This window comes from Camelus bactrianus, chromosome 21, assembly GCF_048773025.1.
Source record: "Camelus bactrianus isolate YW-2024 breed Bactrian camel chromosome 21, ASM4877302v1, whole genome shotgun sequence".
Lineage (NCBI taxonomy): Eukaryota > Metazoa > Chordata > Mammalia > Artiodactyla > Camelidae > Camelus > Camelus bactrianus.
This window is the reverse complement of record NC_133559.1, coordinates 6486976-6502273: the sequence shown is the minus strand read 5'-3', so window position 1 is coordinate 6502273 and position 15298 is coordinate 6486976. Positions and strand designations below refer to the sequence as shown.

Sequence of the window (15298 nt, the reverse complement as noted above, 5' to 3'; positions counted from 1 at the left end):
AGGGTGCCTTGAACTCTGGTCCAGGACATTCGTCTTGGCCATCATTCCCTGATGAACCATGAGTGACTTTGGTTAAAACTGTGATACGATCATGTCTAAGGTGTTGAAAGATATTTCTGACAGCAAAGTGTGGGATGGATCGGAGGAGGGAGTGGTGGAGTGAAAGTTGAACTTGTCTGTTTCAAAGAAATAAAAATCTCTAAGCGTGAAGGAAGGCGGTGGTGGTGGGAGAAAGAGGGTGCCAGAGAGGCAAATTTATGGGACTGGTTTGTGGAAAGTTAAGAAGAAAATTAAGAAAGAGGACTCCCACGTGCTATTGTGAATGGGCACTGAGGAGGCAGAACAGGTGTTAGGAGAAGATGAGTTTGAGTCTGAGCGTGTTGAATGTGTTTGCAGCGGGGCATCTTGAATGGTGACTGGAAAGACGGTTCTGGCCTTGGTGCCACTGGGCAGACCTGAGACCTTGAGTTCACTTCAGTCCAACACCCGTTCACTGAGTGGATGGGAATGAGCTGGTCCAGAGAGGGGGCTGGAGGAGAGAAGAGAGACAGTGCTGGGAGGATGGGGAGTCCCAAGGCATGGTTTATTTGTATTCCCAGTGGACAAAGAATACCATAGACAATTGAAACCCAAATGAACCTGAATAAAAGGGGAGGGTGGGCCAGAGGTGAGCCCCCTGCCCCAGGATTACTGGTGTTAGACCCATTGTCTTGGTGCAACCCATTCCTCTCATTTTCTCTCCTCCGTCTTTTGTTCATGAGCTCCATCTCTTCAAAGGTGCTGAGAAGCAGTTCCCACACTCATCTCAGGAGTCCCAGCTCCACCTGCTGTTCACATCTGGACCGAAGCTAGCAATCTGGATATGGAGAAGGGAAGTCACTTGTGACAGTGATGTCAAAGGATGCAGTGATTTCCGCTGGCTGTTGTCTGGCTGTTGTCACCTTCCTCTCTCTCCTTTCTCCCCTCTCCTATTTCTTGCTTAAGAAATTCCCACTGAATAATGAAAGTATATCATTCATTGGACAGTCACCAGGACATTTGTCCATCATCTTCTCATTCCTTAACACCCTTCTTTAAAGGATTACATTTAGTATGACAGCTATCAGCGTACTTTTGGCTTAGGGTTTGGAGACAGTAATAGCAGGACTTAGAAAAAGAAGAAGTTGCCTTTGGCCCATTTCAGACTCTGAAATCAACCAGTGGGGACATTCCTGGGCACCAGGAATGGAATCTACAGCCTAGGAACCTACAGTCAACTGGGAGAAAGGGAGATGCGTGGTGTTTGGGGAAGTCCCGCAACCCTTCCTGGTCCTGCTGGAGGTAAAAATTAGTTCTTTCCTCTCTTCCATACCTACCCTTGGTTGTTCTTAAAATCTGTTACCCTTCAGGTATATTTTTCAGTTGACTATGGCTTGATTTTTACCTTCATGGAAGTAAGAGATTCTATTGCGTGGCTGGTGGGAAAATAAAAATTGAGGTATTTGTGGACTATGATTAGATTCAAAGTTCTGTAATCACAGAATATGATTTGCTCCTAAGGAAGGTCCTGCCTGTGTCATGTAGGAACTCGGGGATGGAGCCCAGATCAGAAATCACGGAATCGTCCTCCACTCTGCTTTGCTCTCTACCTTCCACGTTCTGTACATCACCCCAGCACGACCCCTGCCCTGTGATGCACGCTCTTGTCAGATGCAGTCTGGTGGCCTGTGTGGCACACGTCTGTCCCCACCACTCAGCAGACCGCTGGGGGGGCTTCTCTAGAGAACCTCAGTCTTCTCTTCATCTCCAGGTCTTATCAGTTCCGGATGCTTCACTGGTGCTAATCAGCGTCTGTTGAAAGCACAGAACTTGATTTAGCAGGGTAGCTTCACGACAGGCATACATAACGCCTCCGATAGGCTGAGGCTGAAGCCCGCGGAGGACTGCCTTTGCGTTTCCTCCCTGTGGTGCCATACTGCCCTTGGCTCAGGGACCCCGCAGGCCTGCCCCACTGTGACTCTCCAGACCAGTGGTTCCCAAAGGGTAGTGTGGAGATTCTGGGGGTTCCCGAGATGCTTTTAGTGGGGTCTGAGTGTCAAAAAAGTTTCATAATAATAACATGTTATTTGATTTTCTCACTCTCATTTCTCCACGAGTCTGCAGTAGAAATGACAGCAGAGACTGCATGGCATGTGATGCGGTGACATCGTCCATCTGACAGCTAGTCAGCGTCTCCTTGTGTATAACACGCGTTACAAAATTTCTCAGTTTTAAGTTTTAATGCAAGAAACATCAGTAGATAAAATCTACAAGAACCAAAGCTCTTTGGGCTCCTCGTTAACTTTAAGAGTGTAAATTCTTCCCAAGACCAAGCGGTGTGAGACCCGGGGCAGTGGATGCCTCCCTGGGGCCCCTCCCCTCCCTGACAGGCTCTGCACAGGCCAGGCTGGCAATTCTGGCCCCAGGTACCGATCCACACGTACCTCTCTGGACCTCGCAGAGCCCAGCTCATGCTCCACCCTGCCTGCGCCCTGCACTGATGGTGTCTCCCTTGTCGACAGTCTCCGCCTCCTCTGTGTGGCGAGTCCTTGTCAAGAAGGAGGCAGGCAATGCGAGTGGTTGTGGACCTGGGAGATGGCTGGCCCTTTAGGACATTGAGAATGGGTGACCGGAGAGGAAAAGGGGACCTGCTGGCTTGTGCAATGTCCCCTGTGTCCTCCTGTGGCCCCTGATCTCCAGGGTCCTCCCAACGACTTCCCACTCAGTCCCCACTTCCCCCCTCTGGCCCTGATTTGTCCCTCTGTGTCTTCTCTCCCAGCCCCAGCAAGAGAGCAGAGATGTGGCCAATCAGGAGAAAAGATTTTTTTTTATTGAGAAGCAGGGAGGAAGGAACATTAAAGGGCTTGGAGTACTTTTAATGGGCTCAGAGTCTAGAGGGTGGGTGAACTTGGTTGGGAGTTGTGGAGAGTATTCGGGAAGAAATACAAACAGAAGACCTCACTGCCTTCACTGAGGAGCATGGAGCTGTGCTCTGAAGAACGCTGGAGAAATTTCTATCGGTTTAGCCAGTATTTTTTTTTTGTTTTAATTTTTCAACTGCGTTTACTCCTCGAAACCTTCGTAAAGTTGTTGCATCCCAGGAAGGCCGACTGCTGAACAAGGAAATCTGTGTCCTTGTAATGATCTCATATGACCAGCAGGAGGCAGCATGGTAGAGGAGATAGCAGCTGGACAGTCTGGCCTCGTCCTGACCACAGCAGTGGCAGAGAAGGGCAAGAACTGGTCTGGCCCTCAGGGAAGAGCTTGGGAACATACATGTCTGTCTACACCATGCAGTCTCCTGGGAGAGGAGCACGGAGGAGTCGTTGATTTGGGAGGAAAACCCAATATACTGTGATGATATCTTTCTTCTTGCGTCTGAAGAGAGGCAGCGGCTTCTAAGCTGTCTGTGTTCCCAGCAGGTGCAGGCAGAGAGGGGATGGCGGGGGGCAAGGGTGTGCGGTATCTTCATGATCAGGTGGTGGAGGGCACTTCGGAGGTGTCACTGCTGCTTCGGCAGGTACTCCTGCTGCCTGGGGGGGCACTTCACAGGGGGGCACTTCTGCTGGCTGGGCCCCCCCGGGGGACACGGCTTGGGAGGGCAGGGCTCAGGGACCTGGGGAGGGCAGGGCACAGGGACTTTGGGAGGGGGCGGGCAGGGGACTTTGCATTGCTGCTGCTGCTGCTGCTGAGACATTTTCCTTAGATTGACGATAAACTGAAAGAAGGAAAAAAACCCTTTAGAATGAGACAACATCAGTGGAGAAGGTTATTTCCAAGTTAACACGAGAGACAAGCACTGTCTCTCATTACTTATTTCTCTTTTTTTTTTTAAACAATTTTTAATTGAGTTATGGTCATTTTACAATGTTGTGTCAAATTCCAGTGTAGAGCACAATTTTTCAGTTATACATGAACATACATACATTCATTGTCGCATTCTTTTTCGCTGTGAGCTACCACACGATCCTGTATATATTTCCCTGTGCTGTACAGTATAATCTTGTTTATCTATTCTACATTTTGAAATCTCAGTCTGTCCCTTCCTACCCCCCGCCCCCTTGGCAACCACAGTTTGTATTCTATGTTTGTGAGTCTGTTTCTGTTTTGTATTTATGTTCATTACTTATTTCCTTAATAGGAATGCTATGGCCATCTTATTTCACTCCCTCCTGAAACCACCCACCCTACAGAAGTCCCCATAGACCACAGTGGCCAAAAAAGAGAATTTTCTTAGGAGCTGCCCCACAGGTGCCAGTGCCTCTCTGTCTGCTCCACCTGGAAGTAGGTGCCTGGACTGTACCCTGTCCTTTAAATGGAGCATCTTTGCTCTGCTGGGAGTTGTGGGAAAGAATGAGTTTGGAAAGTGTGCTTGAAATAAAAGGTAAGATGCCTTTAGAGGAATCAGCTTGAAGAAAAGAAGTTTAGGGGGGACAATAAAGCATCTGCTAAATTTTATAAGACCAGTTGATGCAAAGAGACCAAACTGGAGAAGTTAGATGACATTTCTTCCAGGTATGATGGAACATTTTCTTGCCCTGAGACTGTCTGTATTGGTTGCTGAAGCATTTCTTCCCCTGACTTTGCCCTTTTTTGGCAATGTGTCTAGCCCTCCCGTATCATTCCTGACTATTTTAAACTTGACCCACTGCTTCTACAAGGAGAATTAATGTCCCTTTGTGTTGGCTGTCTTAAGAGTTAGAACCCAGAGCAGAGACAGAGTCGGTAGGAACCCCCAGCCAGGCACCCAGCTTAGACCCTCACTGCATAAATCCTCGTGCTCAGGCCTGTGGTAGAAAGCTTGACTTTAAAACAAGAGAAAGATTCAAGGAGGAGCATAAGAAAGAACAAAGACTGGGGATGTTGAGAGCTAAGTTCTGGCTTCAGCTTTGCCAACATCCATTAGGCCAAGCTGGAGCTTTTCCCTCTATACCTTCAATCACATAATCTCAAATTATTTCCTATTTTAGAACAACAAACTTTTCCTATAAAAGGCCAGAGAGTAAGTATTTTAGGCTTTTCAGGCCAGTCTTTGTCACAACTCTTCAACTCTGCCATTGCCGTGCAGAAGCAGGCATAGACAGTATGTAAACAGATGGGCCTGACTGTGTTCCAATAAAACTTTATTTACAAAGACAGGTGGGCTGAGCTCTGCCTGCGGGCTCTAGTTTGCTGACACCTGATTTAGACCCTGACTTTCTGCCTCGTATTCCATCCCACTTCTCTCTGCTCATGGTCTCTCCCACCAGGTCTTTCTTTTCTGGTCTGTTTTATCTGTTCCCATTGCTGTTCCTGATCGTCTGTCTTTTCCTTCCCACCTCGCCCCATAGCTCTCCACAATCTTCTCATTCCCTCCAATGGGAACCTATCGACGGCCTCCCTGAGGGCTTCCTCGCCCTCAGCGCAGAGCCTCCCCACTCACCTGCCTCTCCGGGCTGTTGGGCTGTTCGAGGCCTCTGGGATTCAAGTGGTGTGGTGAAGCTCGGAGCAGGGTCCTTTTATCCTGGGCTCGGCTGGCAGCAGGAAACAAAGGGGTTTCCCCACCACTTCCTGATGTCCTGGTGTCTCACTCAGTTCTTGAAAACACTTGCCAAATCCCCTCTTTGCACTCAAAACTCTAGTTTGGCAGCTTTTGGGTGAATAAGAGCATTTCTATTTTCTCGGAAAGGATTTAGTATGTGAGTGTGATGGGTGGGGCAGAGGGATATAGGGATAAATGCGTTTCCTTCAAATGTACGTGCTACTTCAGTAGAGTTTGGGTGAACATGAGGAGACAAGAGGAAAGGAAACTCTGGGCTGGAACGCCCGGAGATAGAGTCCTAAGGACGCCAGGATTGGACACTAATGCACGTCATAATCCATCCTAGAGTCTCTGCCCCACCTTTCATACAAAGTAAATGAAGTTACATCCACACCACACACATCACCTCTATCACTGATGTTTGTGGTCAAATGAAGTTAAGATCATTTACCCAAAGACCACTGAGCACCTACCAGGGGCCAGGTCTGTGAGTAGGGAAGGATACAATAATGACTAAGACCCAGTGCAGGCCCAGGAAGAACTCAGTCCAGTGGGAGACAGATGTGAGCACGCGGAGAGAAGGGGCAGTGCAGGATGGCTGGTGTTGGATTAGCACACCACACATTTGCTCCCTGGGAGGTTCTGTGGAAGAGGAGTCTCCTGTACAGGAGATTCTTTCCCCTTCTAGAACTGTCCTGAGCTCTGGAGCGTGATTTATCCCTTCTTCACCTGCTTCATATCATCCTGCCTCCAATGATCATCCATGAATTCATATTGCACTCTCTTCTCCCCTTCATCAGGACCCTCCGTTATATCCCGTATTTCCAAAGAATGAAATGCGAACCTCTTGTTGGTCATTGACCTTCCTTATTGGTCCTAGGAGGCTCCTTCTCTGCAATAGCCAATGACCTCAGAGTCCTGGGCACCATCTTTCCCCACCTGGTAGCTCAGGATTTTTTTGTGGTAATGAGAAAATCTCAACAGTGTGGGCAGAAAAATGGGTGCCTCAAACAGAGTCTAAATCCTTAAGTAATTTAGCTTATTCTACACCCCAAATTTTAGCAAAGACCCCCTTGTTAATGGAAAATGTAATGAAAGTATTGTTAGAACAAGGCATGGGTCAGGTGGCAGGAAACTATACATCTTGTGAACAGCAGGAGTCCTAGGGGCAAGCAAAAAAAGCAGGAGCCTTCGGGCTGACAGGAACCCACACATCTTGTGAACGAGAGGGGTCTTAGAGGTAGACAAAGAAAGGTGGGAATCTCTGGCTTCTGAAAATAACCTTTTGCTCATTATGCCCTCCTTACAATAAAATTAGCCTTGCAGATAAGAAGTACCCACCACATACCAATGCCATGACACTTCCAGTCAAGACCAAGGAAGGACAAAAACTCCCCCTCTCCTCAGGAAGTTGAAGCTGGGTTGAAAATGAGGAAATATAATCCCAATCTCCTTCCTTCTCAATGAATATTCCACCCAGGCATTTTTGGGGGATCATTTATCTTTAAAATCTTTTATAATTGACGTCTAGTTGATTTACAATGTTAGTTTCAGGTGTACAGCAAAGTGATTCAGTTACACACATACATTCATATATATTTTTTCTTTTCAGATTCTTTTCCATTATGTATTATTACAAGAGATTTAATATAATTCCCTGTGCTATATAGTAGGTCCTAGTTTATCAGTTTTATATGTAATAGTGTGTGTCCATTAATCCCCAATTCTTAATTTATCCCTCCTATACCCAGTCATTTTTTTCACCCCAAATAACCAGCTTTCCAAAGAAACTGTCTACTCACCTAAGCTTGCCTGCTCTCCCCTTGAGAGTATACATCACTGAATAAATCCTCGCTTTGCTTTCTTGACCTCCATGTCTTGCCTCTGACTTATTTCTGTGACAAGACAAGAAGCTACTCTCTGGCAACCGTATGGACATTTTAACAGTATTAATTATTCCAACCCATGAACATAGAAGGTTTTCCACTTACTGGTACCCGAGTTTGCAGACAGAGCCAAAGCATAGGCAACCTAGTGCTCTTATTTTTGGTAGAATTTGACAAGCTTACTTAAAAATGAAATTTTAAAATTTGGTTCTATTGAATGCATTCAGGAATTTCAACACATTTTTGTTGGTGGCACTTGATGAGGTTACTTTAAAATTCATATAGAAAGACAAATGACTAAGACTATTCTAGAAGTTCTTAAAATATAACAAATTTAGCTACCAGATATCAATACCACAGTAATTAAGACAGTGTGGTATTACTGTAAGGACAGACACATGGACCAACGGAACAGGATGGAGACTCCAGAAACAGACTCACAGATACACAGCCACTTGGCTTATGACAGAGGGTGCTCTTCAGTGCAGTGGGGAAAGGGTGGTCCTTTCAACAAGTGGTACTCAGATCACTTTGCTATTCCTATGGGTCTAAAAAAATATATCTTGACTCCAAACAAAAATTAGTTCTGGGTGGATTATCTACATTTGAATGGTAAAATGACAGAACTTTAAAAAAAGGGAGAGCATATCTTCATAATCTTGTCAACAGCAAAAATTCCTCAAACAAGGGCTAAACAGCATAATTATAAGGAGGAAAATGACCAATTAGATTTCATTAAGATTAAGAATTTCTGGTTGTTAAAAGCCACCACTGTGATGGCAAAAAGGCAAGCCACAGAGGTGGAGAAGCTATTTGTGATACATATATCTCACAAAGGACTTGTATCCAGAACACACACACACACAGATAGACACAGACACATAGACACACAGACACACACACACACTGTTTCTCTTTCTCGTATAGATCAACAGGCAAACAAGAAACAAAAATAGAAAAATGTCCAAGCAACTTGAACAGGCAGTTGATGGAAGAGTATTTCCAAATTTCCAATACACATGTAATAAAGTGCTCAACCTAATCAGTCGCAAAAGAGATAAAAATTGAAATCACAATGTATTACCTACACATCACCACTGAAAAGGCTACTGTGTAAAGGACATCGACAAGATTGCTTAGAGTGTGGAACTATGAAAACTTTCATATACCGTTGGTTGGAGTAAACGTTGTATAGAGTTTTTGGAAAAACTACTAGTATCCACTAGAGCTGGACATTCTATCCTCCGATCCAGTCATTATGCTCCTAGGTGTGTGCCCAACGGAAGTATATACAGATAGTAACAATACATGAACACGGATGTTCACAGTAGCATCATTTAAAAAAACTTGGTTCTTGTTTCAGCAGCACATATACTAAAATTGGAAAGATGAAACAGGTTTAAATTGGAAACTTCTAAAATGCCAGCCAACAATCAAGTGGCTACATAAATAGTGGTGTATCCCGGCCAAGAAAGACTAGACAGCAATGACATGAATTACAACCACAATCTGCGGTTACGCCCTGGGAAGTGAAATGAATCTCACAAATACAGTTCTGAGGGGAGAAATTCAGGCAATAAAGAATTTCTACAGTGTGATTTCCTTTTTAATAATTTCAAAACAAGAAAATCAAATCTGTGGCGTTAGATGTCAGGACAGCGGTGGTATTTGGGGGTGGGTAGTGACCGGGAGGGGACACAGCAAGATGGGCTGCCGGGCTGCTGGTGACGTGCTATGTCTTCACCTGTATACTGGCTACATGGTGGTCCAGCTAGTGAAAGTTTATTGAGTTGTATACTTAAACTTTGTGGTATTTTGTGAATTCATCCTTCAAATTTAGTTCAAGTGAAAGGTTACTTTAAAGAAAAGGAGAGCAATGGAAATGCCAAGATCCCTGCAAGGTGGTCAATGAGGAAAGAGAGAGATGATGAGGACAGCAGGGTAGGCAGATATTGTAAATAACTTCACAACAATAAAGTCTACAACTTATAGGAAAAGCATAAATTCCTTGAAAATACAAGTAACAGAAACTGACACATAAAAAAATTTTGAATATCCTGCAAATGATCTTTCGATGTGTCACCTTGGCTAGGCTACCATCCCTAGTTATTCAAACTCTAATCCAGGTGTTGCTGTGAAGGTGGATGTGATTAATGTTCATAATTAATTGACTTTGAGTAAGGGAGAACACCCTAGATAATCTGGTTGGTCTGATTCAACAGCAGGAAGACCTGAAGAGTAAAGCTGGAGCATCTCTGAAGAAACTCTACGTGTGTACAGTAGCTTTGGCCCGTGACAGACAGTTCCAGCCTGCCATTCCCGGCAGCCAGCTCTATGGATTTTGGACTTGCCTAGCTGGGCCCCACAGTCATCATATAAACCAAGTCCTTGCAATATATCTCTTAATGTATATCTCCTACTGAATCTGTTCCTCTGGTTGAACCCTGATTAATACAATCCTTATAATCATTAGAGAAATTTAACTCATAGTTTAAAACCTCCCCATTTAGAAAATGGCAGGTTGAATTTGGTTAACTAGTGAATCATACCAAACACTTAAAGGAGAGAAATGTTAATCATACATCATATTTTCAGAAGACAGAGAAAGAAGGAGCAAACAGTCACCACGTCTTTTTGGTGGTAGCATAGCTCTGACACTGAAATTCGACAAGAACATTACACAGAGGAAAACGTTTCATGGGACTGGATATGTGTGGGCAGCCAGACATTGGTGGGAGTGCAAAATGGCACAGCCAACTCAGAAATCAATCTAGCAGTTTCTTGAAGTATTACACATCCATCTGTGCTATCACCAAGAAGCTTCATTTCTAAACATTTAAGAGAGCTAAAAACATGTGTCCACAAAAGGCCTGTACATAAATATTCATAGTTGCTTTGTTGAAGTAGAGCCAAATTGAAACAACCCAAAATGTTCAACATACAAATGGATGGGCAAATTGTAGATAATTCACACCGTGGAATACTGCCTAGCAATTGAAAAAAGAAAAACCCTAAAGAAACTACCAATAAAAGCAATAGCATGATGAATATCAAAACATCACGTTTAGCAAAAGAAGCCAAGCACAGAAGAGTGTAATCTGCACGATTCTGTTTGCATGAAGGTCCAGAATAAGCAGAGCTAACCCGCGGCGACAGAAATCTGGACGGTGGATGCCTTTGACAGGGGATTAAATAGGAAGGGGCACTGGAAGTGTTCTGTATCCTCTTTGTGCTTGGATGCTACAAGGGCTATCGGTTATGATAGGCTCATGGTATCTGTCTGCTTAACTCATTGCCTGAGTTCTGAAATTGTTCTCCTAGATGTCTGCATACTTGAATTTTGTCATCCACATTGGCCATAGTGAAAAGATGTGTGATTGCTTTACTTTTTCACTTTTCCTCGCAGTGGCCATAAGAACTGGCTGTATAAAATCTGAGTTGGCATCCTTGACCATCAGTAAGTGCTTTCTCAGAAGACTCCGGCGGTGCTGGAAAAAGCAGTCTCCTTATACTCATACAGACAAGGGTATGTTCTTTCTCCTTCACGGTTGTTCTTCCAGGTGAGGAGAAAAAAGTTAGTATCTGGATAGCCGCCAATGTGGAGTTTTCTTTGAAAGTCAGGAGTTAGTTTTCGGGAATTGATAGGAATCAGAATTGCTGGGAAAAGACTTGATATTTGCTCCAGACCCGCTGCCTCTGAGGCTGAGAGGTCTCAGGTCAGTCCTCGTCATGCCATTGGGATCTTCTGGGGACAAGAGCAGCTTGGACAGAAAGATGGATGGAGTGATTCTGTGTGGCCAGATGTGGAGATGGGCGATAGTTAAGACTGATAAGCAGACATGGATGGATAGATAAATGTATGTGTGGGTGATAAACTAACAGAGTACAGAGGACATTCAAGCAAGAATTTTAAGTTTGTGTATTCTTTGTTCCAACTGCTGAACTGAGGTCTAGAAATATAAAACACTGTGCCTTGGGGTCGCACAGTGGATGCTGGAACCCAGTAATCTGGTTGATAGTGCCCTAGCCTTTCTGTGACACTGTCAACTCTCATCTCATTGCATGGCCAAGTGTAAGTTTCCAGGGGGGAAGAGACGTGGAGAAGAGTCATTCCACAAATATTTATTGAGGGCCTCATATGTCCTGAGGACGGTTAGGTGCCGAGCATACAGCAGTGAGCAATACGTGAAGCTTAAATCCATCAAGGGGAATAGACCTGAAGCAAACAGTTACATGAATAGTTCTTTAATTTCAATGATTATATGTGTTATGAAAGAATGGTTCAGGATCGTAAGAGCACAGAAAAGGAGGCGCCAACCTCATCTAAAATAATAAACCCGAGTTAGCCTGAACCCGATACAGTGTGTGAAAGTTAGCCAGGGAAAGGCAGCCCCTGGCGGAGAGACCAGCACGTGTGGTGGGTCGGAGGGAAGGAACCTGGCATACGAGGAGCAGACAGGCCAGTGTGACCGGAGCTAGGAAGCCAAGCCATGGGAGCACGCTGCAGGCCATGCTTCGTGGGACCAGATATGTGGGAGCAGCCAGGCAATCAAAGCCTTACAGGCCAGTGGGCACAAGGTCAGGTATTTTTAAGTGCAACAGGAAGCCACTGAAGGAGATCAAACAAACAGTACAGTCCCGTTTGTAGTTTTGAAAGACCGTTCTGGCTGCAGTGCTGTGAGTGGCTTCTAGGGCACCGGGAGTTGAAGACCAGCTGAGACGCTCTTACAGTTACAGGTGGAATTGTTAGGCTCACAGTATTAGCTCCCATCATTCTAATAATTCCCTGCATCTGGTACCCATAATAATGTCTCAGCAGTCAAAATTATACCACAGCTGATAAATACAGTTAGGTCTGCCTTTCTTGGATGTAGCCTCCTGAAATATTTAGTGTTTCATTTTTGTTTTTAAATAAGCATCCAGGTAATTTCCAGCTAGCAAAACTGAGCCTCCTGATAGATGTTTCAAACATGTCACTGATGTTGCCAGATGTCCTTTCAACTTGCCTGGATATAAATCCAATACTAATGTGGGCTTGTGGCAAATATATGCAATTTCCCCCCTTGCTTTCCAATACCCTCTAAATACCTTTACTATGTATGGGCTATTTTATGAATTTATGCATTCCTTCTCCCCGAAGTGGAACCCAGAAAATAAGTCTCACGGTCTCCTTGACAGCCAAGATGCAGTCATGTGACCTGGGCTCTACCAATCAGAACTTGCTCCAGAAAGAAGCAGTGGGAAGAGAGTCTCCTTGTAGAATACATTTTGCTGGCAAGGGTGGTGGCTTTCTTGCCTTTGGCTGAAGATGCAAGGGTGTGTTCCTGGCATAAATGTTGCATTGGTGGAGCCGTGGCGGTGGTGGCAGCAGCTTCCTCACCAGGCCGGTTCTGTGGTGTGGTTTTGGACACTGTTCCTTGATACTTAGCTTCAAACCTGGTTCTTTAGCCCTCCCAGCAGTTCTGCAGTCCACCCAATAGGCTTTTTTGGTAAGCTCTTTTTCTGCTTAGTTCACCAGAGTGAGCTTCTGTTGCTTCTAATTAATATCCTCAGCTGATATAAACCTAGAAGTTATTAATTACATAATGTAAAGCCTCTTTTAAATTTCCCTGAAATGACATCATGGAATCGAGGTTCTCAGAAGTATAGCTGAACAGGAAAAACAGGGCTGATCAAAGATTCTGTTTATTTTTAGCTTGCATAGGGTTATGACAAACATTTATCAACAAATAAGAAAAATGTATGTCTCTATAATAGTCCAAAGAAACTATTTCACAGGGCCATCACATAGGTGAATTTCTGAACCCATCAACTAAAAATCGAAATATAGCAAAATGAAAATCATACACAATCTGAATTACTGAGTGAATCTTTCCTGCCCCATTTGTGTATGTCAGTTTTTCAGGGATTCGGGATTCAGGAGAGTTCAGGACGATGTTGGTGTCTAGTCTGTTACCTGAAGCTGTAGCACATAGTCACGGGACAGACTTAAATACTGAGAGCTAGAACACAGGGCTGGAAAGTCGGGGGACCTGGGAAGGGAGAGGAGATGGCACTGGGCAGACATAGAGAGGGGAGTGGTGGTCCCTGGGTATTTCTCAGACCACCACTGTGCGCTGGGTGACATGTTTGCCTTGTTGCATTGTCTGGTAGGGAAAACTGCACTTAAAGACCATAAATGAGTTGAAGGAAATTACTACTTCACTCTGTGTGCCAGGGAGATGGGACGCCCACCTGTCGGTAACTGTGAAGTTGAGAAGTTGCTATTTAGCAGAAATCAATACAAAAGGATTTCCAGTTAATGTCCAGCATTTTGGTGCATGGTACTTGAGCCCTAGCCAGTGGAAAAAGTGAGCGATTACCCACTAAAGAAGTGTCCAGAGTGGTGGTAGGCTCAGTAGAGTGGGAGTGGCAGGTGGGATGAATGTTAGCATGTGTGGTGGAGTTTCAGGGACTGAGCAGGTGCTTGGTGTGATCGCTAAAGTCAGTGCACCCCAAGTTCCCCAGTGTCAGCCTGAGCTGTCACGGGGAGGTGAGTGGGTTCTAAAGGCACCTGTCCCCTGAGCCACACTGCCAGAGTATAAGAAAAAGTGGAACTAGAAACAGGTGATGATAAGTCTCTTTGAGAAATATGATCACTAGGAACAGTGTTGAAAGCCATAATAATTCATAACATTAATTTAGCAATAATTCATGGCAAAAATGTTCTCAAATAGAATGGTAGTTTATAATAATGACCAAATTATGAGTAACTTGACATAAACATTTTCCTGAACTTATGTCTGTTTCCCTGACACATTGTCACTTAGCTACAGAGATTAATTAAAATAACAGATATATTAGTCCTTTGAGTGGTTCTTTGGAGATTGGATATTTTCAGAAGTGGGACAGGGGTTCAAAATGTATGTTTGCTCTTCAAAAGTTGAAGAAGCAGAAGGAAGTCATTTGGGAGTAACTCTTGTGGGCGGGAGCAGCACAACATGATGGGAGAAATACGGGGACAGTTTACTCCTGGTGCCGGCCCGGAGGCTGTGGCTTACAGACCTGAAAGGCAGAAGGTCTTGGAGTTCCTGGTAAATTCCAAATAGCCACAGGGGTGCAGGCTTGCACCAAGCTTTTAGCTTGTCTGTGGTCTAGTTGAAGGAATGCAGAGTGAAAATAGGGCCCCAGGAGTCTCTGTTGGAGGAATATTCATGTCTCAATTACAATTAGTAAAAACAAATTAAGGAGAAAATTTTCAATGTCACAGAAACTCTTTAGTGATATTAAAATGAGCATTGAGACTAAAGAGGAGTAGACCAAAGAGGAATGTACCACAGGTGTGGCCTGGAGAAGTGTTTAGGATGGGGCCAGACGTCAAGATATACGGGCCAGGAGAGCTAAAAGGAGGCTTATGATGTGGACAGTCTGAGATGATGTGAGGAGGGTAACAGCCCCATTTAGTCAAGCACCCCATTAGTTGCCAGTTAGAGAACTTCTCTATCCTCAAACTAGGACAAGGTCCTGAGAGGGCCAGGTTGGGTAAGGGCCCCAGTTAAGGCGAATTTCTCACTAAGCTTGTGCCCCGGGGGAGGGGCTCTTGGTGCGGGGTGATTCCGGTAACAGCGTACATGTCAAGTCCTTTTCAGAGTTTCAGGTGAATTGATTTGAGTTGTGTGGTACTTGGAGCTGCCCCGACTTGGGCTGTTCTATTTTTCATTAGACTTCTCTGCAATGCAGCGTCCATCTCAGTTCCCCGTCAGCTTTGGGGAAGCCAGAATCTGATTGGTGGGATGTGGTGGTGGTGGGGGGGTCCTGTTGTGCTTCAGGTGCTCCAGAGTGTTTTGATTTAATCAGGAGGCCCAACTGTGTCTGAGGTCATTCCTTTGGTCAC

At 44.8% G+C, this 15298-nt stretch overlaps 1 long non-coding RNA gene across 2 annotated transcripts; it reads right to left on the bottom strand.

Moving 5' to 3' along the window:
- Positions 1-1815: 1815 nt before the first annotated feature.
- On the bottom strand, positions 1816-5818 carry LOC123616592 (uncharacterized). Of its 2 annotated transcripts, XR_006724595.2 has the most exons (3): positions 5441-5600; positions 2463-3736; positions 1816-1830 (listed from the first exon to the last, which is right to left on the bottom strand). It is a non-coding gene; the product is annotated as an uncharacterized LOC123616592 (long non-coding RNA). The 2 variants fall into 2 exon arrangements; XR_012501311.1 differs by lacking the exon at positions 1816-1830 and having other exon boundaries at positions 2827-3736; positions 5441-5818.
- Positions 5819-15298: the final 9480 nt, after the last annotated feature.